The sequence below is a fragment of the Macaca fascicularis genome, chromosome 3 (genome assembly GCF_037993035.2).
Source record: "Macaca fascicularis isolate 582-1 chromosome 3, T2T-MFA8v1.1".
NCBI lineage: Eukaryota > Metazoa > Chordata > Mammalia > Primates > Cercopithecidae > Macaca > Macaca fascicularis.
In genome coordinates this window covers 193,794,324-193,820,301 of record NC_088377.1, presented here as the reverse complement: position 1 = coordinate 193,820,301, position 25,978 = coordinate 193,794,324, and the positions used below count along the sequence as shown (strand labels likewise).

Sequence of the window (25,978 nt, the reverse complement as noted above, 5' to 3'; positions counted from 1 at the left end):
GTCAAGTGATCTCACAGCTCAGTTTCCAGAGTAGCTGGAACCACAGGCGTGTGCCACCAAGCCTGGCTAAGTTTTTGTATGGTTTTTTTTTTTTTTTTTTGGTAGAGACAGGATCTCACTTTGTTGCCCAGGTTGGTCTCAAACTCCTTGGCTCAAGCAATCCTCCCACCTCAGCCTCCCAAAGTGCTGGGATTACAGGCGTGAGCTACTAAACCCAGTCTGAAGGATATAAAAGGTGAAATGCCATGGCGTGGCATTTCACTGTTAAAAAGATTACTCTAGTGGCTTAAAGAGGATGAATTGGGAGGATTAACAACTCTAGGCCAGGCGAGGTGGCTCACACCTGTAATCCCAACACTCTGGGAGGCCAAGGCGAGTGAATCACCTGAGACCAGGAGTTCGAGACTAGCCTGGCCAACATGGTGAAACCCTGTCTCTACTAAAAATACAAAAATTAGCTGGGCATGGTGGCGCATGCCTGTAATCCCAGCTACTGGGTAGGCTGAGACAGGAGAATTGCTTGAACCTGGGAAGCGGAGGTTGCTGTGAGCCAAGAGTGCACCATTGCACTCCAGCCTGGGTGACAAGAGAGAAACTCCATCAAAAAAACAAAACAAGGCTGGGCGCGGTGGCTCAAGCCTGTAATCCCAGCACTTTGGGAGGCCGAGACAGGCGGATCACGAGGTCAGGAGATCGAGACCATCCTGGCTAACATGGTGAAACCCCGTCTCTACTAAAAAATACAAAAAACTAGCCAGGCAAGGTGGCAGGCTCCTGTAGTCCCAGCTACTCAGGAGGCTGAGGCAGGAGAATGGCGTAAACCCAGGAGGCAGAGATTGCAGTGAACCGAGATCCGGCCACTGCACTCCAGCCTGGGCGACAGAGCAAGACTCCGTCTCAAAAACAAAACAAAAAAAACAAAACAAAACAAAAACAAAAAAACAGGCAGGCGTGGTGATTCACACCTGTAATCCCAGCACTTTGGGAGGCTGAGGCGGGCAGATCACAAGGTCATGAGTTCGAGATCAACCTGGCCAACATAGTGAAACCCCATCTCTACTAAAAATACAAAAATTAGCTGGGTGTGGTGGCGTACACCTGTAGTCCCAGCTCCTCAGGAGTCTGAGGCAGGAGAATCACTCCAACCTGGGAGGAGGAGGTTGCAGTGAGCCGAGATTATGCCACTGTACTCCAGCCTGGGCAACAGAGCGAGGCTCCATCTAAAAAAAAAAAAAAATTGTAGACAGTGTGATCAATGTGTTGGCTACTATGATAGTCCAGGGAAGAAAATAGGAAGGCTCGAATGAAACAGTAGCCATGGGAAAAGGAAGAGACTGGAGGAGAGGAGAGGGGATGGGAGGGAGGGGAGGGGAGGGGAGGGGAGGAGAGAGGAGAGGGAGCCATTGAGGGAGACCTGAGGTGGGGTCTGAGTCATTGGCAACGTGGTGGCTGAAGTTCTGATCCCAGAGAACATCACTCACAGAGACCCCACCGAGTGAGACTATCAAGAAGCCAGCCCAGGATCCTGGGAACAGCGCGCAGGTGAAGTGGGCAGAGCTTGGGAGTGGCAGCCAGCTGGCTCCGGGCTCCAGGGAAGCTAGAGGTGCACAGGGGCCCCAAAGTGAGCGAAGCCCTTCTTTGGGTGAGGGGGCTACCTCGCCGGGGAGCTGAAATAAGAGGAGAGGAAAAGTCACGCGTGTCCATGTGTTAGAAGGTTGCGGGTGAGGATTTGGAGGAATGGCTGCAGGGAGGACCAACCAAGGAGCGAATGGGAGGCGACGGCACTGAGACGGCTAGGAGGGAATGAAGGGAGGGCGGGAAGTGCAGGAAGTGGGAGCTGGTTTTTGGATTTGGGAGAGACCTGGGCAAGTTCCTAAGATGAGGTGAAGGCACCCACAGAGTTCAGGAAGTGGCGCGTGTGGAAGAGAAGGCCCCAGGGAGGGGCAGCGGCTCAGAGGATGTCAGCAGGAGGACCTGGGGTGGGGGTTAGAGAGGCGCCTCCCAGGGACTTCCTCGGAGCCTGAAAACATGGAATCCAGGTTCCCAGACGAGGATGCGCGGGGCACGAAGTGGAGCGCGATGCCAAGGTGGGTGGCATCCTTTTACTTTACAGAAGCTGCAGGCTAACGTCTGGAGGGGAGAGGGAAGAGGCAGGGTAGAAGGCTTTGAGGCAGAATGTGCTGAGAGTGTCCTGAGCAGCGACAGGCGAAAACATGCCAGCATTACCGAGAATTTAGTGGAGAGTGACGGCAACCCCGTGAGTTTCTGTAGCTGCACTCAGCAGCCTTTGTGTGTGTGTGTCCCAAATCACCTCTCACCCTCTCCAATGCTGACATTAGCCCAGGCAGCCAAGAACTTTTCTTTTTTTTTTTTTTGGGGGGGGGGGGCTCGATCTCGGCTCACTGCAAGCTCCGCCTCCCGGGTTCCCGCCATTCTCCTGCCTCAGCCTCCCGAGTAGCTGGGACTACAGGTGCCTGCCACCACGCCCGGCTAATTTTTTGTATTTTTAGTAGAGACGGGGTTTCACCGTGTTAGCCAGGATGGTCTCGAACTCCTGACCTCGTGATCCGTCCGCCTCGACCTCCCAAAGCGCTGGGATTACAGGCATGAGCCACCGCGCCCGGCTAAGAACTTTTCTTATGGTCCCCGTGTTCTCCAGCCCAGCCCTCTACACAGCAGACAGAGTGATCTTTCGGAAATATGTCAGCTCACATCATCTCCCCTCCTTAAGACCATCCAGTGGTACCACTACACTTAGACCAAAGTCCTCAGAATACAATTCAAAGGCCGGCACGATCGGGGCACTCACCCCATCTCCCTACACTTTCTCCCTCATGTACTGTGCCCCAGCCACTTTGCGGTCCCCTCCATCCTCAGAGGTGCCAGGCTGTTTCCTGTCTTGGGACTTGTGTGGTTGCCGTTGCTATGCTTAGAAGATTGTTCCCCTGGTTGGTCACTGTGGCTGTTTCCACCATCCACATCTTCCTAGTGTTTACTAATACCTGGAATCATTCTATGTATGTATCTGTTTACACACTTACTGTTTGTTTTCCCCCAATGAAATATAAGTTCCTTGGATGCAGGGTCTGTTTGCTTTCTTTACTGTCCAACATTGATTGGCTCATGTTAGGAACTTGATAAATATTTGTTGGCTGTTTGGTGGCTGTGCAGGAATTGAGAGCGCCGGTGGCTGGTTGATGCAGGAACGTGGTTGGAAAAGTAGCGATGCAACTATATACAATTCCTACAAGGGTGAATTCAGGTAACACTCATTTAATTAAAAGTGAGTAAATGAATAGAAATGGCCAGGGGAGACTAGGAAATTATTGCAGCCAAAATATGGCGAATTGTACAACTTTAGGACTAGAAAGAACTTTAAAGATGGAGTCACAATGGTCTCAATAGATTAGAAAAGGGAATCCTCTCCCGAAAGGCAGGCGCCAGAGCCGTTCACACTGGCAGTCCGTGACCAAGCCAAGTCACATCTCCTATTTGTCTTGCCCTTGGTTTTGAACTTTTCTGGAAATGCGATTGTTGTGTTAGACATTAGTTGTGGTGTTCAAGACTTCTCCCCACCCTTTCTAAAATATCGTGATCTCTCCCTGGGAAATAATGAGTGGAGTTTGCCCTCCCTGTGGCCATATTTCATCCCAACATTAGAAAAAGCTGAGTAATTTCGTTTTTTGTGCCTTGCATTGAAACGCATCTCTGCATCTGGAATAAATGGCATTTAAGAGCATCCTCTAGTTTCTAAGTCACTATGTATTTGTGAAAGCTCAGGCTTGGAGTGTCAGAATTAAATGGGGTCAGGAAATACTGCAGCATAGGCTTTTGATTCATTACTGAGTTTTTTCCCCATAGGTCTAGAAGTGGGCTTGCACACAGGAGGGGCCTATTTGTTTGGTCAAGAATCTAGACCGGCTCTGGAATAAGTAGAAAAAAGTCCCATATGGCACTCAGTGAACAGGAAGTGTGTGCTCTCCAGACATGTGGCTGTCCCCTCCTGCCCTCTCACTAAGCTGCTATTTGTTCAGAGGGTTCTTGGCCTTACGCAGAAGGGCAGAGCTGCCAGCAGACAGGCATTTTTCCCAGAAGCCCTTGGAAGGAGCACAATCCAAACTTGTTTCTAGAAGAGTCGGCGGCACAGCACTCCTGGCTGCCCGTGTCCCTGCTCACTGGCTACAGGGACCTCAGTGGACTCACAGAGGTGGCAAATCTCACTCTGTGAACATGGCAATATTCTGGAAAGGCTGCATGCTGATAGCACCATTCATCAGTCCGTTCATTCCTTCTTTTGGCAAGTGGTTGCAAAGCACTGGGTTTGTGTTGCGCCCTGTGCTAGACACTGAGGAACCAGGTCTACAAAACAAGTGGTTAGGTCAGGCCCCAATCCTCACGCCTGTAATCCAAACACTTTGGGAGCCCAAGGAGGGCAGATCACTTGAGCTCAGGAGTTTGAGACCAGCCTGGGCAACATGATGAAACCAAGTCTCTACTAAAAATACAAAAATTAGCTGGGCATGGTGGCGCGCACCTGTAGTTCTGGCTACTTGGGAGGCGGACGTGGGAGGATCAACGTGAGCCTGTGAGGCAGAGGTTGCAGTGAGCCAAGATCGCACCATTGCACTCCAGCCTGGGTGACAGAGTGAGACTCTCAAAAAAACAAAAACAAAAAACAAGTGGCTAAAAGCTTTGGCTCTGAGAGAGCTACTTTTCTCCTAAGTCCCTGTTTCCTTCTAGCTACAGATTATAATTTTAAAACGTCAAAACAATTCACAGTCCATATTTCTTTAGACAACTTTTGCTAATGTCCTTTTTTTTTTTTGAGACGGGAGTATCGCTCTGTCACCCAGGCTGTGCAGTGGTCTGATCTCAGCTCACTGCAACCTCCGCCTCCAAGGTTCAAGCGATTCTCCTGCCTCAGCCTCCCGAGTAGCTGGGATTACAGGTGCCCACTATCACGCCTGGCTAATTTTTCTATTTTTGTAGAGGTGTGATTTCACCACATTGGCCAGGCTGATCTTGAGCTCCTAACCTCAGGTGATCCACCTGCCTCAGCCTCCCAAAGTGCTGGGATTGCAGGTGTGAGGCACCGCACCCAGCCTAATGTCTTTTTTTCTTTTCTTTTTTTTTTTTTTTTTTTTGAGACAGAGTCTCACTCTTGTCACCCAGGCTGGAGTGCAATGGCGCGATCTCAGTTCACTGCAACCTCCACCTCCTGGGTTCAAGCAATTCTCCTGCCTCAGCTTCCCAAGTAGCTGGGATTACAGGCATGTGCCAACACACCCAGCTAATTTTTTATTTTTAGTCGAGACGGGGTTTCACCATGTTGGCCAGACTGATCTCAAACTCCTGGCCTCAGGGGATCCACCTGCCTTGGCCTCCCAATGTGTTGGGATTACAGGCGTGAGCCACCACACCCAGCTCTCTGTCTTTTTTAAAAAAAATAGAAATGCTAGTCTGTGTTGCCCAGGCTGGTCTTGATCTCCTGAGCTCAAATGATCCACCCATCTTGGCCTCCCAAAGTGCTGAGATGACAGGCTTGAGCCACCGCACCAAGTCTGCTAATTTCTTTGCACACATTGGTTTCTTGCAATCCATTATATCTTCCAGCGTTCATTTCTCTTCTCGGAGAATGTCCTTTATTCGTTCTCTCAGAGAGCATTTGTAGGTCGTAATGTCACTTACTCTTAGAAGATCCAAAATGTCTTTATTTTACTCTTAATATTGACTGGAAGATTGAGAATAAAACTCTAAGATCAAAAATATTTTTCTCAGCACTTTGATGGCTCCACTAAATTATCTTCTTATGGGCCCCATGGCTGACGTCAGTCTCACTCTCATGTTTTGGTAGGTAATCTGCCTGATTTTCTCTCCATTCCTAACTACCCCCTATTTAGGTGTGGAGTTTTTTTGCTTATTTTTATTCTTCTCAGGACTCAGTGAGATTTTTTTTTTTTTTGAGACAGAGTCTCGCTCTGTCGCCCAGGCTGGAGTGCAGTGGCCAGATCTCAGCTCACTGTAAGCTCCGCCTCCCGGGTTTACGCCATTCTCCTGCCTCAGCCTCCCGAGTAGCTGGGACTACAGGCGCCCGCCACCACGCCCAGCTAGTTTTTTGTATTTTTTAGTAGAGACGGGGTGAGATTCTTAATATGTGAACTATGTTCTAGAAAATTCTGTGATCTTTGTCATTACTTCTCCCTACTCCATCTTCTCTTTCTGGTATTCCTTTTAAAGGATTACGTCCATGATGCTTACCCTCCCTATAATAGTGTCCATCTGTTCTTATGTTATGCTATAGTCTGACAGAATATGTCAATAAAATCTTCTAGGTCATCAATTCACTTTTAGCCCTGTCCAACCTTTCATTTAGTCTATCTGCTAACTTTTTAATTTTAATTTTGTTTTGTTTTGTTTTCTTTTCTTTTTTTGAGACAGAGTCTTGCTCTGTTGCCCAGGCTGGAGTGCAGTGGCATGACCTTGGTTTACTGAAACCTCTGCCTCACAGATTGAAGTGATTCTCCTGCCTCAGCCTCCCAAGTAGCTGGGATTACAGGTGCCCACCACCACAGTTGGCTAATTTTTGTATTTTTAGTAGAGACAGGGTTTCACCATGTTGGCCAGGCTGGTCTCGAACTCCTGACCTCAGGTGATTTGCCCACCTCAGCCTCCCAAAATGCTGGGATTACAGGTGTGAGCCACCGCACCCAGCCAGCAGTCCCCAACTTTTTTGGCACCAGGGACTGGTTTCATGGAAGACAATTTTTCCATGGGGGCGGGCGGATGATTTCAGGATGATTCAAACCCATTACATTTATTATGTACTTTAGTTGTATTATTACATACTCACCATAGTCAGTGGGAGTCCTGAGCTTGTTTTCCTCTAACTAGATGGTCCCATCTGGGGGTGATGGAAGACAGGGACAGATCATCAGGCATTAGATTCTCATAAGGAGCACGCAACCTAGCTCCCTCACGTATGCAATTCACAATAGGGCCCAAGCTCCTATGAGAATCTAATGCCGCCACTGATTGGACAGTGGTGGAGCTCAGCTTCCCTCTCCCGCCACTCACCTCCTGCTGTGTGGCCTACTTCCTAACAGGCCACAGACCAGTACTGGCATACGGCCTTGGGATTGGGGGCCCCCATTTTAAAGTAAAAATTTTAAATGAAAATTTGCCGCAATTCCACTTAAGCTATTCAAATGGCTTCCAGCCTCACTTGGAATAATATCTAAACTTTATCCCCTGAATTGAAAAGCTCAACATCACCTGCCACCTGTCTACTTTTCTGTACATAGTTCTTGATACTTTTTCACTTGTGCCACTGCCCGGGATAGCCTTCTGAACTTTGAAAAGCTGAACTTTTCGTTCCTCCAGAACTCAGATTAGACATCTCCCCTCCTAGAAACCTTTAAGGATCGCTTCATGTAAACTAGTCACTGTACCACATCACTCTTTTTGTTTTTTTTTTTAAAGACAGGGAGGCCAGGTCTGGTGGCTCACGGCTATAATCCCAGCACTTTGACAGGCTGAGGCGGGCAGATCACCTGATGTCAGGAGTTCGAGACCACCCTGGCCAACATTGCGAAACCTCATCTCTACTAAAAATACAAAAATTAGCTGGGCACGCCTATAATCCTGGCTACTCGGGAGGCAGAGGTTGCAATGAGCCGAGATCGTGCCATTGCACTCAGCTTGGGTGACAGAACAAGACTCCGTCTCAAAAAAAAAAAAAAAAGAAAGAAAAAAACCAGACAGGTTCTCGCTCTGTTGCCCAGGCTGGAGTGCAGTGGCACAATCATAGCTCACTGCAGCTGCAACCTCTGGGCTTCGGCAATCCTCCTGCCTCAGTCTCCCAAGTAACTGGGACTGCAGGCACACTCCACCATGCCCGGATAATTGTGTGTGTGTGTGTGTGTGTGTGTGTAGAGTTGTAGAGAAGGGGATTTCACCATGTTGCCCAGGCTGGTCTTGAACTCCTGGCCTCCAGTGATCCTACCACCTTGGCCTCCTAAAGTGCTGGCATTATAGTCATGTGCCATTGCACCAGTCTATTTTTAATTATCTTTCACCATCACTTTAAAAAATGTGTTTAAAAAAAAAAGTGTGGGCCGGGCGCGGTGGCTCAAGCCTGTAATCCCAGCACTTTGGGAGGCCGAGACGGGTGGATCACGAGGTCAGGAGATCGAGACCATCCTGGCGAACACAGTGAAACCCCGTCTCTACTAAAACTACAAAAAAACTAGCCGGGCGAGGTGGTGGGCGCCTGTAGTCCCAGCTACTTGGGAGGCTAAGCCGGAGAATGGTGGGAACCCGGGAGGCGGAGCTTGCAGTGAGCTGAGATCCGGCCACTGCACTCCAGCCTGGGCGACAGAGCGAGACTCCGTCTCAAAAAAAAAAAAAAAAAAAAAAAGTGTGAGTTTGCCTGTTTATGTGTTGCCTGGCTTCTCCGGCCCCCGACAAGACTAGAAGCTTCTGGCAGGTCATGGTGGCTCACACCTGTAATCCCAGCACTTTGAGAGGCTGAGACAAGAGGATCGCTTGAGGCCAGGAGTTTGAGACCAGCCTGGGCAACAAAGTGAGACCCCCCGCTTCTACAAAAAGTCAAAAACTCAGCCAGGCATGCTGGCGTGGGCCCGTGGTCCCAGCTACATGGAAGGCTAAGACAGAAGGATCTCGAGTCCAGGAGGTCGAAACTGCAGTGAGCCATGTTCCTACCACTGCACTTCAGCCTGGGTAACGAAGTGAGACCCTGTCTCAAGAAAAAAAAAAAAGACGCTTCATGAGATCAGGAACCTTGGCCTAAGGTGCTGCTGTCCCCGCGGCATCTGAAGCCATGGGGACAGCAGTACAGAAGGCACTTAATAAATCTTTGTTGAATGAGGACAAGGTTGGCTGTGAAGAATGAGTTTGGGAAAGGGAATAAAAAAGGAAGAGAGTGTGAGGCAGGTTGGAATAGTGTTTGAAGGTAGGAGTGGTGATCAAAGGGTAGTTAAAAGGTTGCTCAATCACTCAGTAATGCTGAGGCCCCTAAATGAAGCTGGCCTTCAACTTAGTGATGACATTCATTGCTTGGCAATGACATTCATCTGCTTTGCTCTGTGATTTTCTACCCACAGGGTTGAAGAGTCCCGGAATAAGATGGAACAAAGCAGATGGCCTATTTCTTCACTTGTAAAACATTAAGTGTTAAAGTATTGTAGATAATTTTTAAGGACTATCCAGCCTTAAAATCAATGAGGATTCAAATAACTTGGGAAACCAGGTATTTTTTAAAATCTGCGGTAAAATAATCAGTGACTCCCTATCTCTTAAAGTTCTGAGTTTTGGGCAGGGTGCGGTGGCTTATGTCTGTAATCCCAGCACTTTGGGAGGCTGAGACAGGTGAATCATTTGAGGTCAGGAGTTTGAGACCAGCCTGGCCAATATGGTGAAACCCCCATCTCTACTAAAAAAAAAAAAAATACAAAAATTAGCTGGGCATGGTGGCAGGCACCTGTAGCCCCAGCTACTCAGGAGGCTGAGGCAGGAGAATTGCTTGAATCCGGCCAGGCACGGTGGCTCACGCCTGTAATCCCAACACCTTGGGAGTCGGAGGCAGGAAGATCACAAGGTCAGGAGTTCGAGATCATCCTGGCCAACATGGTGAAACCCTGTCTCTACTAAAAATACAAAAATTAGCTGGGCATAGTCCCAGCTACTCAGAAGGCTAAGGTAGAAGACTCACTTGAACTCGGGAGGCAGAGGTTGCAGTGAGCCGAGATCGTGCCACTGCACTCCAGCCTGGGCAACAAGAGCGAAATTCTGCCTCAAAAAAAAAAAAAAAAAAAAAAGAGGCTGATGTTAGACTCCATTTAGAGAAGAAGTGGTGTGAGGGGACAAAGAAATTCTGGTGCTTTACAAACGAAGGTGGTCTCTAGCACAGAGAAGTTGAAGGTGGCAGATTAACATATAACATTCAGTGGTGCTGCTGGACAGCAGCCTGAACCGGGCTCCTGATTCAGAGGGAACAAATATTAAAAATACGGGGCAGGCTGGGTGCGGAGGCTCACACCTGTCATCCCAGCACTTTGGGAGGCCGAGGCAGGCAGATCACTGGAGGTCAGGAGTTCAAGACCAGCCTGGCTAACACAGCAAAACCCCGTCTCTACTAAAAATACAAAAATTAGTCGGGCATGGTGGCGGGCACCTATCGTCCCAGCTACTCAGGAGGCTGAGGCAGGAGAATTGCTTGAACCTGGGAGAGGGAGGTTGCAGTGAGCCAAGATCGCACCACTTCACTCCAGCCTGGGCAACACAGCAAGACTCCGTCTCAAAAAAAAAAAAAAAAAAAAGAGGCAAATGTGTATTATACGTTTACGCAGAACTTTTCTATTTTTCATTCGTATTGTGTGTGTGTGTATAATATATTCTTACACTTTTCACTGATTCTTTTCATTCAATATTTATTAAACAACTATATATGTTAGACACTGGTAAGGGCTACAGTGAGTACAAATGAATGAATAACAAATCCTGCTTTCCAAAAGCAAAAACTAACAGGAGAAGGGAAGCCGTACACTGGTAACTAGCACAAACAGTGGGATATGATGCGCTGCGAAAGTCCCAGTGAGGGGAGGCCGCTTCTGGTTAGGGGGAGAACGTGAAGGACTACTTCACGGAGGAGGGCGTTCGCACTGAGACCTGGGAGAGGGGTAAGCGTTTGAGAAACAGGAATGGAGAGGCGAGAATGCTATTATGGGATATTAGCGATGGAAAACTGTTCCACAGAAAAGAGCTTGGAGTTTTCATGAGGGTCACTACAGTGGACAAAATCAGGATGCATGATTGGAAATGTTTAACTTTAGTTTAAGGTCAAACTTTTTTGACAAATGGATATGGAAACCCTGGTGGATCAGAAGCATTTCTGCAGCAGAGGAAATGTTGGACTAGATCAGTGTTCTCAAGCTGAGGGATGTATGGAGCCATTTTTAAAAAATCAAATTATTTTATCGTAGTATCATTTACAAGTAATAAACATGGGCAAGGTGCTGTTGCTCACACCTGTAATCCCAGCACTTTGGGAGGCTGAGGCGGGTGGATCACCAGAGGTCAGGAGTTCGAGACCAGTCTTACCAACATGGTGAAACCCTGTCTCTACTAAAAATACAAAATTAGCCAGGGGTGGTGGCACACGCCTGTAATCCCAGCTACTCGGGAGGCTGAGGCGGGAGAAACACTTGAACGCAGGAGGTGGCGGTTTCAGTGAGCTGAGATCATGCCACTGCACTCTAGCCTGGGCAACAAGTGAAACTCTATCTCAAAAAAAAAAAAAAAAAAAGTAACAAACATGAACCTAGGTATAAACTCTGAAGATCATGAATTTTATACGATAATAAAACCAAACAATTTGCAAATAATATACAGACACAAGTACAAGGCAAATAGAAGTCAAATTAACGGCTCTAATTGAATGTAACAGTTGATGTTGTTTTGCTGAAATGAAATCACTTTCCATACAAGAACACAGTACAGATTGCCACTGCCTGGCAGGCACCAGCAACTGCTGTGCAAAGTCGGTTTCTCTACTGCTTTTCTCCATTCAAACTGCTCAGTATCCTTATATGAACAGTGCGAGGCACAGGGCTCTTGATGTCATCGACCCTTCATTCAATTTAAATGAATCTTTCCCAGATTCTGTCCAACTATCTCTCTCTTGTAATTAATGTGGAAAAGCAAAAGTTACCCTACTCGATGCCTGTATCAGTCAGGATCCCAACAGCTCACCGAGCCTTGGGTAATTGGGGGAGGGTTGACTTACAAGGAGACGCCTGGCATGTGCTGAGGTGGTGCGGAAACCAGGGGCTGATGGCAGAGGAACTGCTAGGCTTACAGGACACAGGAGAGTGAGGGGCCCCCAAACAGGAGGAGGGAGTCAAGGAGAGAAGCCACTGTGAGAGGAGACGTGACCTTTGGTCTAGGGGCACAGACAGCCAGGGCCAGGCTTGCTGGGAAAGGCCTCACTCTTGCTGTCATCCTCTCCTGCCAGGGCTCCTCACACCACAAAGCTAAAGGCAAGGTGGCCCATGGATTCCGCCCATGCTGGTCAGCTTCTGCCGGGTGGAGAAGGGTCGGGGGTGGAGACCGGAGAGGGAGGAGGGCAAATGAATGACAACCAGTACCAGGACACATGCGCAAGCCTGATATGGTATGCGGACACTCAGTCATGGGTGATCACCAGCCAGTTTAGAAAATGTGTTGTGGGCCAGGCGCGGTGGCTCCCACCTGTAATCCCAAAACTTTGGGAGGCCGAGACAGGTGGATCGTGAGGTCAGGAGTTCAAGACCACCCTGGCCAAGATGGTGAAACCCCATCTCTACTAAAAATACAAAAATTAGCCAGGCATGGTGACGCACGCCTGTAATCCCACTACTCGGGAGGCTGAGGCAGAGAATTGCTTGAACCTGGGAGGCAGATGGTGGAAGTGAGCCAACATCGCACCCTGCACTCCACCCTGGTCAACAGAGAGAGACTCTGTCTCACAAAAAAAAGAAAATATATTGTCCACACACACACACACACACACACACACACACACACACACACACACAAGTAAGTACAGGAGGTAATGCATATGTCAATTTGCTTGATGTAGCCATTCTATTCAAAGCATCATGGTGGGCCAGGCACAGTGGCTCATGCCTATAATCCCAGCACTTTGGGAGGCCAATGTGGGCAGGTCGTTTGAGGTCAGGAGTTCAAGACCAGCCTGGCAAACCTGGCAAAACTGTTTCTACTTAAAAAATACAAAAATTGGCCAGGCACAGTGGCTCACACCTGTAATCCCAGCACTTCAGGAGGCCGAGGCAGGCGGATCGCCCAAGGTCAGCAGTTCAGGACCAGCCTGACCAACATGGTGAAACCCCGTATCTACTAAAAATACAAAAATTAGCCAGGCATGGTGGTGCACACCTGTAATCCCAGCTACTCGGGAGACTGAGGCAGGAGAATTGCTTCAAGCCGGGAGGCAGAGATTGCAGTGAGCCAAGATCGCATCACTGCACTCCAGCCTGGGCGACAGAGTGAGACTTCGCCTCAAAAAAAAAAAAAAAAAAAAAAATTAGCCAGGCATGGTGGCATGCGCTTGTAGTCCCAGCACTTGAGAGGCTGAGGTACAAGAATTGCTTGAACCCAAGAGGAGGAGGTTGCAGTAAGCCGAGATCACACCACTGCACTCCACCCTGGGCAACAGAACAAAACCTGTCTCACAAAACAAACAAACAAAAAAACCCATCATGGTGTACCCAATAAATAGATACAATTTTTAGGCCAGGGTTGGTGGCTCACACCTGTAATCCCAGCACTTTGGGAGGCCAAGGTGGGAGGATCTCTTAAGTCCAGGAGTTTGAGATCAGCCCAGGCAACATAGCAAGACTCCATCTCTACAAAAAATAAGAGTTAGCTGTGCATGGTGGTACACACCTGTGGTTCCAGCTACTCGACAGGTTGAGGTGGGGGGATCAATTGAGCCCAGGAGGTTGAAGCTGCAATGAGCCGAGATGGCGCCACTGCACTCCAGCCTGGGCAACAGAGCAAGGCCCTGTCTCAATAAATAAATGTATACATATATATATACGTACACACACACAATTTTTATTTGCCAAATTAAAAAAATTTTAAATTTTATAAAAGTAAAAGTCACATTGTTTTTCAAAACTAAAATATAAAATTGCAAAATTCTCATAGCGCTCTTTCAAACACCCAAAAATATATCAGTATTTCCCCAGGAGCTCAAAGGCTTCGTATGGTCCTGTCTAACCTAGAGCTCCTAGAATGTAAGCTCAGGGGAAATAAGGGATAAGGTCCTTTGGTTTCCTCAAAGTCCTATATGATCAGGACCCTGCCTACCTCTCTTCCTTCATATAGAGCCTCTCCCCACCCTATCCCATCTGCCTCTTCCCTCCAAATATTTCATACACACAACTTCTTTCATTTCCCCTAAATGCCAGGCCTTTTCCTTCAAACACACCATTCCCTCCACAGGAGACAGGGATTTGTTGGGGGGCACGTCCCCAGCATGCTTCTCCCTTAGGCTCACAAGGTGGCTGTATTAGTCCGTTCTCAGAGTGCCATAAAGAACTACCTGGGACTGGGTAATTTATAAAGAAAAGAGGTTTAATTGACTCACGGGGCTGCGCAGGCCTCAGGAGGCTTCCAACCATAGCAAAATGCGAAGGGGAAGCAGGCACAGCCTACGTGGCTGGAGGAGGAAGAAGAGAGTAAAGGGGGGGGGGGGGGGGGTGCTGCACGCTTTTAAAAAACCAGATCTCGCGAGAACTCCCTCACTATCACGAGAATAGCAAGGGGGAAATCCATCCCCAATATCCAATCACCTCCCACCAGGCCCCTTCTCCCAGCGCTGGCAATTACAATTCAACAGGAGATTTGGGTGGGGACACATAGCCAAACCATATCAGTGGCTATTTAGCTCCAGGCCTTAATGCTCTCAAATCAAGCACCACAAGGAGGGGCACCTGCCATAATCCCAACGCCCTCAGCAAAATCCTCCTGGTACCTGACTGGCTTTGCAGAGTCGTGTGCCTATCCCTGAGCCACCTCTGTGCTGAGGGGAGTGTGAAGCTGTCTTCAGACAGACAGGAGCAGCAGACCACTCCTGCACCCAGCTGTGGAGTCTGCTCCCAATAGGATGATGAAGCATAATCCCAGCGCTTTGGGAGGCCGAGGTGGGCGGATCACGAGGTCGGGAGTTCAAGACCAGACTGGCTAACATGGTGAAACCCCGTCTCTACTAAAAAAACAAAAATTAGCTGGATGTGGTGGCAGGCATCTATAATCCCAGCTACTTGGGAGGCTGAGGCAGGAGAATTGCTTGAACCCAGGAGGTGGAGGTTGTGGTGAGCCAAGATCGTGCCATTGCACTCCAGCCTGGACGACAAGAGCAAGACGCTGTCTCAAAAAAAAGATCTGAACTGGTATTTAAAGCATGGGTTGACTGTCCATAGACAGAAGGAAAAGGAATAGTGCCTCAGTGTTGAGGACACTGTGTGTAAAGGCAGAGAAGTCAGGCAAGTGTGGGGATGTGTGGAGAATGACGAAATGACAAGGCTGGCATGAATAGGAGAGTTCGCTGGAGAATAGTGCAAGATACATTCATTCGACAGGTACAGGAGGGAAGGACTTGTCAGTGTTAATATATTTAATGGCAAAATGTGCATCAGGCAAACTATGTGCCAGTAACTTATGGGTTTCCTTCTTTATATCCAGCCATGTTGCTTGGTAGTTAAATTCGAAGATGAATGGGAGAGGTGGACACATTCAGCAATGCTTATTGAGCATGTCCTGTGGGCAGGCAGTTCTGGATTCTGCCACCCAAGGTCTCTGCTTGCAGAGCACTGACATCCTTTTTGAGAGAGACAGGGAGTAAACTGACAAACAAGAAAATAACAGGGAGTGATAAGTGCGTGGCCGAGATATGAAATAGCCTGATGGACAGAGTGATTGGGCAGCTGTTTCAAACCAAGGGGTCACACAGGGCTTCGTGGAAGAGGTGGGCAGGAAGCAAAGATGCCAGCCATGCTTAAGTCAGGGAGAGGGAGCAGCCAGGGCAAGGCTGCCTTATGTCACCTGACATTTTTCCTAATGCCCCCTTCTCCCCCCTGCTCACCCCCTGGGTTTTCTACCATCTCTGCACTTTTTTTTTTTTTTTTTTTGAGACAGAGTCTCGCTGTTGCCCAGGCTGGAGTGCAATGGTGTGACTTTGGCTCACTGCAACCTACACCTCCCAGGTTCAAGTGATTCTCCTGCCTCAGGCTCCTGAGTAGCTGGGATTACAGGTGTGTGCCACCACACCCGGCTTTTTTGTATTTTTAGTAGAGACAGAGTTTCACCATATTGGCCAAGCTGGTCTTGAACTCCTGACCTCAAGTGATCCACCCGCCTCAGCCTCCCGAACTGCTAGGATTACAGGCATGAGCCACCACGCTGGCCCTAAAATTTGCATTTCTGTACTTGCACTTGCACTTCTTCAGTGAAATCTGGGCTGAAAGCGGCATGGTGGTGTGCCCCTGAAGTCTCAGCTACTCAGGAGGCTGAGACAGGAGGACTGCTTGAGCTCAGTGGTTCAAGATCAGCCTTAGCAACACAGTGAGATCCCGTCTCAAAAAAAAAAAAAAATCTAGTCTGGTAATTCCAGACTGATATCATCGGTTTTCACTGCCACCCTTGGCACTGAGTCCTCTGTTCTACCTTGAACTTTGTCAGCCACCTGACCTTCTTCCATACCTACCTGCCAAGCTTATTTCTTATCTTGGGGCTTTGTCTGCTAAATACACAACCTAGCACAGGATCCTGTCACATTGAGACAAACACTGTGTAAGTTGCAAAACACATTGATGTGGTCTTTTTATTTTATTTATTTATTTATTTATGTTTTGTCGAGGTAGGGTCTCACAATGTTGCCCAGGCTGGTCTCAAAACTCCTAGCCTCAAGCAATCCTCCTGTCTCGGCCTCCCAAATGCTGGGCAGCATGAGCCACCACGCCTGGTTGACTTGGTTTATTTATTTACTTATTTATAATTTTTGAGACGGAGTCTTGCTCTGTCGCCCAGGCTGGAGTGCAGTGGTGTGATCTCGGCTCACTACAAGCTCCGCCTCCTGGGTTCACACCATTCTCCTGCCTCAGCCTCCCGAGTGGCTGGGACTATAGGTGCCCGCCACCACACCTGGCTAATTTTTTTGTACTTTTAGTAGAGACGGGGGTTTCACTGTGTTAGCCAGGATGGTCTCGATCTCCTGACCTCGTGATCCACCGGTCTTGGCCTCCCAAAGTGCTGGGATTACAGGCATGAGCCACCGCGCCCGGCCAACTTGGTCATTTTAAATGATGTTCTCTGACTTTGATTAGTCTCCTCGGTTTTCCTCAATTTCTCATCCATTGGCAAGCTTGCTGTCCTCAGCTCCTGCTAAGTGTCCATAGAGCATCTCTGCTGCAGGACAGCATTCATTAAAGGCTAACTCTCCAGCTCCAAAGATGAATGTAAGCAGTTTTCTTTCCTTTTTTTTTTTTTTTTTTTGAGATGGAGTCTTGCTCTGTCGTCCAGGCTGCAGTGCAGTGGTGTGATCTCAGCTCACTGAAACCTCCGCCTCCCAGGTTGAAGCAATTCTTCTGCCTCAGCTTCCTGAGTAACTGGGATTACAAGCATGCGCCACCACGCCCAGCTAATTTTTTTTTTTTTTTTCTTTTTCTGAGACGGAGTTTTGCTCTTGTTGCCCAGGCTGGAGTGCAATGGCACGATCTCGGCTCACCAAAACCTCCACCTCCCAGGTTCAAGCGATTCTCTTGCCTCAGCCTTCCGAGTAGCTGGGATTACAGGCATGCGCCACCATGCCTGGCTAATTTTGTATTTTTAGTAGAGAAGGGGTTTCTCCATGTTGGTCAGGCTGGTCTCGAACTCCTGACCTCAGGTGATCTGCCCACCTCGGCCTCACAAAGTTCTGGGATCACAGGCGTGAGCCACTGCACCCGGCCTGAAGCAGTTTCTTTGTCCTCTGAGTTGGCCTTGAAACTTGTATTTTACAGGTGGATGAAACACAAACAAGAAAGGCAACGTCAGCAGGAACATGGAGAAGGATGTCTTCGAGGGAGAGTGGGCAGACTGGGTTTGTGGGGGCAGAGCCTGGGGTTGTTGAGGACTGTGTGATGTGGTGCTCACGGTGCAAATGAGGAAGGAGCAGGCCTGGGCCATCCGGGTGGGGAGAGTGGGAAGGAAGATCAGTGAGGAGATACACAACCTGATTGAAAAGCCCAAGCCCCATGTTTCTTTTCTGTCCTTGGAATAGGCAAGTTCAAGAAAGAGAACCATTCAGTGAAAGAGCATTTCTACCAGCAGGTCTAGCATAGACCCGATGTGCATCCTGTAGCCTCAAGCTGTGAAGAAAGCTGCCATCAGCCCTCCCTGATGTGGGGTGCTGGCGGTCTGGGCTGAGCCACCAATGCACCAGACACACCCTGGCCCAAAGTGCATTGCTACGAGCCTCTCGCATTCTTCTGCTTCAAACAGGACCCAGGAGTACAGACTGAAGCATTCGCCACCTTTATTTACAGAACAGATTTTGTCCAGCTTAGGAGTCATCATCTAATATAGGAAGAAAACATCTTATTACAAAGTAGAATTTCCCTGGAGACTCTCAGTCCCCGTAAAGGTGGTGGTCCTAAGGAGCAATAGAGACGTAACTTCAGCATCAGCACTTTGACCTCCTTAGGAAAGCTGCTTGAGAGAGTCCATATTCGGGTATAAAACTTTCATGGACAAATTTAAGGAAAATGGAAAACTATTTCTATTTGTGGCTTCCTTACCAAGAACTTTCTCCTTTACAAGAAAATGACTGCATTCTGATGGGATTTCTGTGTTAATAGTGAGACAAAAGTATAATCACCATTTTTCAGAGACCCCCTGTGGACTTTGACAACGAGGTACCATGGGAGATGGGCTATTTTTCTCAACGTAGAGTCCCAATAGGTGCTTTATTTTGAAATGTTCTGCTTACTATTTTTAATTAAAAATAATGTTTACTTTCCTATGACTACTTTTTTTGTGTTGAATTTAGAAAAAAATACAATAGACTCAAAGAAGAAAATCAAATCACCATTACTTCATTAAGAAATAATCACTAGCTACAACTTGGCATATATCTTTTTTTTTTTTTTTTTTTTTGAGACAGAATCTCACAGTGTCACCCAGGCTAGAGTACAGTGGCCTGTGGCTCATTGCAACCTCCGCCTACCAGGTTCAAATGATTCTCCTGCCTCAGCCTTCCGAGTAGCTGGGACTACAGCCGCGTCCCGCCACTCCTGGCTAATTTTTGTATTTTTAGTAGAGACGGGGTTTCACCATGTTGGACAGGCTGGTCTCGAACTCCCAACCTCAGGTGATCTGCCCGCCTCGGCCTCCCAAAGTGCTGGCATTACAGGAATGAGCCACCGCACCCGGCCTGGCATAAATCTTTACAATCATTTCTCAACAGAACAATGAGAAAATAGTGATTTATTCTTATATTGAAACCTGTTTTTTTCCCACTTATATCACAAACACATTGCCATGTATGAGAAACTCTTTTGCAATTCTTTTTATTTATTTGTTTTGTAGAGATGGGGTCTCCCTTTGTTGTCTGGCCTGGTCACGAACTCCTTCCTCAAGCAATCCTCCCACCTTGGCCTCCCAAAGTGCTGGGATTACAGGTGTGAGCCACCACGTCTGGTGTCTTGAAATTCTTGTCTGGCAAAATGTTAGCAACTTTAGTAGCCAGGCGTGGTGGTGTGTGCCTGTAGTCCCAGCTACTCTGGAGGCTGAGGCAGGAGAATCAACTGAACCCAGGAGGCAGAGGTTGCAGTGAGCCAAGATTGCACCACTGCACTCCAGCCTGGGCAACAGAGCGAGACTCTGTCTGAAAATAAAAATTAAAATTAAAAATTAAAAATGTTGGCAAGTTTTTCTGTTGACTGCCTGGCATCCCACTTTAAGAATGTGGCCTGCCGGGCGCGGTGGCTCACGCCTGTAATCCCTGCACTTTGGGAGGCCGAGGCGGGCGGATCACGAGGTCAGTAGATCGAGACCATCCTGGCTAACACGGTGAAACCCCGTCTCTACTAAAATACAAAAAATTAGCCGGGCGCGGTGGCGGGCGCCTGTAGTCCCAGCTACTCCGGAGGCTGAGGCAGGAGAATGGCGCAAACCCGGGAGGCGGAGCTTGCAGTGAGCCGAGATGGTGCCACTGCACTCCAGCCTGGGCGACAGAGTGAAGACTCCGCCTCAAAAAAAAAAAAAAAAAAAAGAATGTGTCCTAAGGCCGGGCATGGTGGCTCATGCCTGTAGTCCTAGCACTTTGGGAGGACGAGGTGGGCGGATCACTTGAGCTCAGGAGTTCAAAACCAGCCTGGCCAACATGGTGAAACCCCATCTCTACTAAAAATACAAAAATTAGCCAGGCGTGGTGGTGCACACCTGTAATCCCAGCTACTAGGGAGGCTGAGGCAGCAGAATTGCTTGAGCCCAGGAAGTGGAGGTTGCAGTGAGCAATGATCGTGCCACTGCAGTCCAGCCTGGGCAACAGAGCAAGATTCCATCTCAAAACAACAACAGCAACAAAAAGAATGTGTCCTGGCTGGGCGCGGTGGCTCAAGCCTGTAATCCCAGCACTTCGGGATGCCGAGACGGGTGGATCATGAGGTCAGAAGATCAAGACCATCCTGGCTAACACAGTGAAACTCCGTCTCTACTGAAAAACACAAAAACACCTAGCCAGGCAAGGTGGCGGGCGCCTGCAGTACCAGCTACTTGGGAGGCTGAGGCAGGAGCATGGCGTAAACCCGGGAGGTGGAGCTTGCAGTGAGCTGAGATCTGGCTACTACACTCCAGCCTGGGCGACAGACCGAGACTCCATCTCAAAAAAAAAAAAAAAAAAAGAAAAAAGAAATGTGTCCTGCTAACTAATTTCCTTGTGTTGAAAGTTTTTTTTTTTCCTTTTTTTTTTTTTTTTTTTGAGTCAGAGTCTCTGTCACCCGGGCTGGAGTGTAATGGCATGATCTCCACCTCCTGGGTTCAAGCAATCCTTCTGCCTCAGTCTCCCGAGTAGCTGGGATTACAGGCATCCACCACCATGCCCAGTCAATTTTTGTATTCTTAGTAGAGATGGGGTTTCACCATGCTGGTCTCTTTGGCCAGGCTGGTCTTGAACTCCTGACCTCGTGATCCGCCTACCTTGGACTCCCAAAGTGATGGGATTACAGGCGAGAGCCACCACGCCTGGCCACAAGTTTGTTTTTTTCTTAACTTTTCTCTATCATAGCCACTCTACCATACCAACTCGGAGATTGTTTGTAACTAATTTTTTTTTTTTTTGAGATGGAGTTTTCCTCTTATTTCCCAGGCTGGAGTGCAATGGCGTAATCTCTGCTCACTGCAACCTCCACCTCCCAGGTTCAAGTGATTCTTCCGCCTCAGCCTCCCAAGTAGCTGGGATTATAGGTGCCCGCCACCATGCCCAGCTAATTTTGTATTTTTAGTAGAGACAGGGTTTCACCGTGTTGACCAGGCTGGTCTCGAATGCCTGACCTCAAGTGATCCGCCTGCCTTGGCCTCCTGAAGTGCTGGGATTACAGGCATGAGCCACCATATGCCACCAAGATCTTATAAATAGCACTCCTGAGATACACATTTTTTGGTGCCTGGTGTTAGCCCGTCCTTCAGGATGGCAAGCCTTTGGCAGCACAGAAAATGGCCTTTTCCCTGTGACTTCATAAGCATGAGATTTTTTCAGTTGAAGGTTCAAAACAGACAGTGTCTCAGTGCCTCACCCTAAATGTCCCTAGTTGCTGGTGAGATTTCTCCCTTTCCCCTGTTGACTTCTCTTTCTGTGTCCCCATCCATAGAGGCAGCACAGCAGCGTGGTGAGGAGCACAGGAACAGACTGGGCCAGACCACTTGAGCTCCGTCCACTTCTGCCTCATTCATCCACTGTTCGATCTCAAACAAGTAACCAATCCCAAACAGTGTCCCTGTCTGTAAAGTGGGGATATCAGGTAATGCATAGAGTCACTGTAAAACTTAAATGACTTTATAGCACATGCAAAACACGTAGAACAGTACTTGGCTTGCAGTAAGCACTTCAGAAGTATTAGCTCTTATTTGTCCATTAAATGTAGTACAACCCGAGAGTGAACATGAATGGAAACTGTGGACTTGGGTGACGATGTGTCATGGTGGGCTCATTCATCGTAAGAAATGTGTCACTCTCTGGTTGACAATGGGACAGACTGTGAGTGTGTGGGGACAGGGATATACGGGAAATCGCTGGACCTTCCTGTCAATTTTGCTGTGAACCTAAAACTGCTCTTAAAAAAATATATTGGTTGGATGCAGTGGCTCATGCCTGTAATTCCAGCACTTTGAGAGGCTGAGGTGGACAGATCATGAGGTCAGGAGTTCGAGACCAGCCTAGCCAACATGGTGAAACCCCATCTCTACTAAAAATACAAAAAACTAGCCAGGCGTGGTGGCAGGCACCTGTAATCCCAGCTACTCAGGAGGCTGAGGCAGGAGAATTGCTTGAACCCAGGAGGCGGAGGTTGCAGTGAGCCGAGATCAGGCCACTGCAGTCCAGCCTGGACAACAGAGCAAGACTCCATCTCAAAAAAAAAAAAAAAATTTAGACCAGGCGCTGTGGCTCACACCTGTAATCCCAGCACTTTGGGAGACCAAGGCGGGTGGATCACCTGAGGTTGGGAGTCTGAGACCAGCCTGATCAACATGGAGAAACCTCGTCTCTACTAAAAATACAAAATTAGCTGGGCGTGGAGGCACATGCCTCTAATCCCAGCTACTCGGGAAGCTGAGGGAGGAGAATCGCTTGAATCTGGGAGGTGGAGGTTATGGTGAGCTGAGATCGTGCCATTGCACTGCAGCCTGGGCAACAAGAGCAAAACTCCGCCCCAGAAAAAAAAAAAAAAAAAAAACTTAAACCAATTTTTATTTTTTTTTTTTATTTGAGACAGAGTCTCACTCTGTCTCCCAGGCTGGAGTGCAGTGGTGCAGTCACGGCTCACTGCAGCCTTGAACATCCAGGCTCAAGTGATCCTTCCACCTCAGCCTCCCAAAGTGCTGGGATTACAGGTGTGAGCCATTGCACCTGTAAAAAAAAAAAAAAAAAGTCTTAAAACAACTTTTAAACACCACTTCATTAAGGATAGTATACGTTTACCATGTACTTTGCAAATCTTTGCCTTGCCTTCCTTTTTTAGAATTTTTCACAATATAACCTTTACTTGAGAGGTTTGACAAGAATAGAGAAGAAAGGATACTATTTTGTCCAAATGTTATCGCCATTAGTTTGATATTTGCATCTCCTAAAGGCTGTGGCCAGCAACGTGACCTCAGGACATAGAGGCCAGAATGCTTGTCCCTGTTGGGATGCTGGGAGGGAGTGCCCCAACTCAGGATGGCACTCACTGTTTCCTGCCTCTGGCTTTCCCTGCCTCTGAGAAGAGAGTGTTTACAAGGACTAGGGACTGTCTTCAACTAGTAGGAAGGCAACGATGTAGAAGGAAAAAGGAATGGATTCGCTCTTATTACTCCAAAGGGTAAAAGTTACCAGGAAGTAAATTTTGGCCTAATCTAAGAAGGAACTTTTTATCACAAACCAGAGCTGCCTGGGAGGTAGCTCCTAAATTCCTCCTGAATAAATGCCTTCAAGCGCGGGTTGCACAGGCAGCAGAGAGAACTGCACCCCGGGGAAGGCTGGGTTAGATGAATGCTATCGTTTTTTGTGACTTGTTTTCTTTTGAATTCCTTCTATGTTGATATTTCTGGCTCTTCTCCTTCTCTCCTTCTTCTTTTTTTTTTTTAGATAGAGTATCGCTCTATCACCCAGGCTGGAGTGCAGTGGCACAATCTGAGCTCACTGCAAACTCCGCCTCCCGGGTTCAAGCGATTCTTGTGACTCAGCCTCCCAAATAGCTGGGGCTACGGGCGGGCACCACCACGCCCGGCTAAGATAGTTATGGTTCTTCATTTGCCCGATCAGAAGCTGTATCAGCTCTATATGCTTCTCCCTCTTCTTTCTGCTGGACAAACAGACTCTCCAGCTGAGGCAGCGGGCGTCCAAGTGGAAGGGAACACCCCTGCTTTTCCCACTGGTATTTGAATTTGGCCGCATGGGGTTCCTGAGCTCTTGTATTTACAAGTCAGTTTTCCTCCCTGTTGTTACAAAGCGCTCCCTTCCCACTGATGTCGAAGTGCCACAACTTCAGCGTTTGTCTGAAAAAAAAACATGACCACACATTAAGAAGCCAAGGCCAGGCGCCGTGGCTCACACCTGTAATCCCAACACTTTGGGAGGCCAAGGTGGGCAGATCACAAGGTCAGGAGTTCGAGACCAACCTGGACAACATGGCGAAACCCGTCTCTACTAAAAAAAATTAGCCAGGAGTGGTGGCACATGGCTGTAATCCCAGCTACTCAGGAGGCTGAGGCAGGAGAATCGCTTGAACTCAGGAAGCAGAGGTTGCAGTGAGATGAGATCGCACCATTGCACTTCAGCCTGGGTGACAGAGTGAGACTCTGTCTCAAAAAAAAAAAGAAAAGAAAAGAAAAAGAAACGGGCCGGGTACCCTGGCTCATGCCTGTAATCCCAACATTCTGGGAGGCCACGGTGGCTGAATCACTTGAACTCAGGAGTTTTGGGGCAGCCTGGGCAATATAGTGAGACCTCATCTCTATTTAAAAAATTAAAAATTAGCCAGGCATGGTGGTGCACACTGTGGTCCCAGCTATTTGGGAGGCTGAGGTTGGGAGGATCACTGGACCCCAGGAGGGAGAGGCTGCAGTGAACCAAGATCGTGCCACCGCACTCCAACCTGGGAGATGGAGTTAAACCCTATCTTAAAAAAAAAAAAAAAAAAAAAAAAAGCATGAGAAAGAAGAAAGAAACGGCCGGCCGCGGTGGCTCACGCCTGTAATCCCAGCACTTTGGGAGGCTGAGGCGGGTGGATCACCTGATGTCAGGAATTCAAGACAGGCCTGGCCAACATGGTGAAACTCCGTCTCTACTAAAAATACAAACAATTAGCTGGGCGTGGTGGAGGGGCGCCTGTAATCCCAGCTACTCAGGAGGCTGAGCCAGGAGAATCACTTGAACACAGGAGGCCGGGGTTGCAGTGAGCTGAGATCGCGCCATTACACTCCAGCCTGGGCAACAAGAGCAAAACTCTGTTTCAAAAAAAAAAAAGAAAGAAAGAAAAAGAAAGTAAACAAAAGGAAGAAAGAGAAAGAAAGAGGCTGGGCATGGTGGCTCACGCCTGTAATCCTAGCACTTTGAGAGGCTGTGGCAAGCAGATTGCCTGAGCTCAAGAGTTTGAGACCAGCTTGGGAAACACAGTGAAACCCTGCCTCTACTAAATACAAAAAAAAAAAAAAATGAGCTGGGCATGGCGCTGTGTGCCTATAGTCCAGCTACTTGGGAGGCTGAGGCAGGAGAATTGCTTGAACCCGGGAGGCGGAAGTTGCAGTGAGCAGAGAACTAGGCAGATGGTGGGCAGAGTGCTGACCTGCGAAACAGTCGCCCTAAATCCTCCCCACCCCCTCCTCCAGCCGGTCCTCCGCTTCGCATTCTGTGAGATTCTCTGTCCTTCATTTTAATCTTATCGTCTAACACTAAAATGTAGTCAGAACGCTCCTCCCCAGGCTGAGTCCTCTAGGGAGAACCATAGAAATGTAAATTGTCATCCTCTTCACCGCAATCATTACTGTAGCCCAGAGCCCAGAGGCCCCCCAGGGCAACCCTTCATCTGGTAAACAAGAGGATATAAACCCAGGCACATTTTTTGACTAATGAGAAACACTCGCAGAAAAGGAAAAGTCCATCCTCCCTGCAGTGGCATCCAGGCCTGGCCTTGGTCCTTCCTTCCTCCTCCCCTGCTCTGTCTTCGGGCAACCCACACCCCCACGTAGTCATCTTCCCCGTGGAAGCCTTGGATTAGCATTGAATTAGCATTGGCTGCATTTTCATCGGCTCCATTTCCAAATTCCCGTAATTCCTATTTCATCCAATTAATATATTTTGGCCAGTTCTCTTCTAGCAGACTGGGGACAGAGACGTCCCCCATACAGAAATAACAGCCTCGTTGTTACATAGAGAGAGAGAGAGAGAGAGAGGGTCTTGCTCTGTCATCCAGGCTGGAGTGTAGTGGCATGATCTCTGCTCACTGCAACTTTGACCTCTTGGGCTCAAGATCCTCTCACCTCAGCCTCCCAAGTAGCTAGAACTACAGGTGCACACCACCACGCCCGGATAATTTTTTTTTTTTGGTAGAGACGGGGTTTTACCACATTGCTCAAGTTGGTCTCAAACTCCTGGTCTCATGCAATCCGCCCACCTCGTCCTCCCAAAGTGCTGGGATTACAGGCCAAGCCACCATGCCCG

At 48.3% G+C, this 25,978-nt stretch overlaps 1 long non-coding RNA gene across 2 annotated transcripts; it reads left to right on the top strand.

Moving 5' to 3' along the window:
• Positions 1-1,430: 1,430 nt before the first annotated feature.
• Positions 1,431-18,577, top strand: LOC135969929 (uncharacterized). 2 transcript variants are annotated; one of them, XR_012433092.1, is made up of 4 exons: positions 1,431-1,542; positions 2,114-2,257; positions 17,583-17,662; positions 17,843-18,577. It is a non-coding gene; the product is annotated as an uncharacterized lncRNA (long non-coding RNA). The 2 variants fall into 2 exon arrangements; XR_010585285.1 differs by having other exon boundaries at positions 17,583-18,577.
• The last annotated feature ends 7,401 nt before the right edge of the window (positions 18,578-25,978 follow it).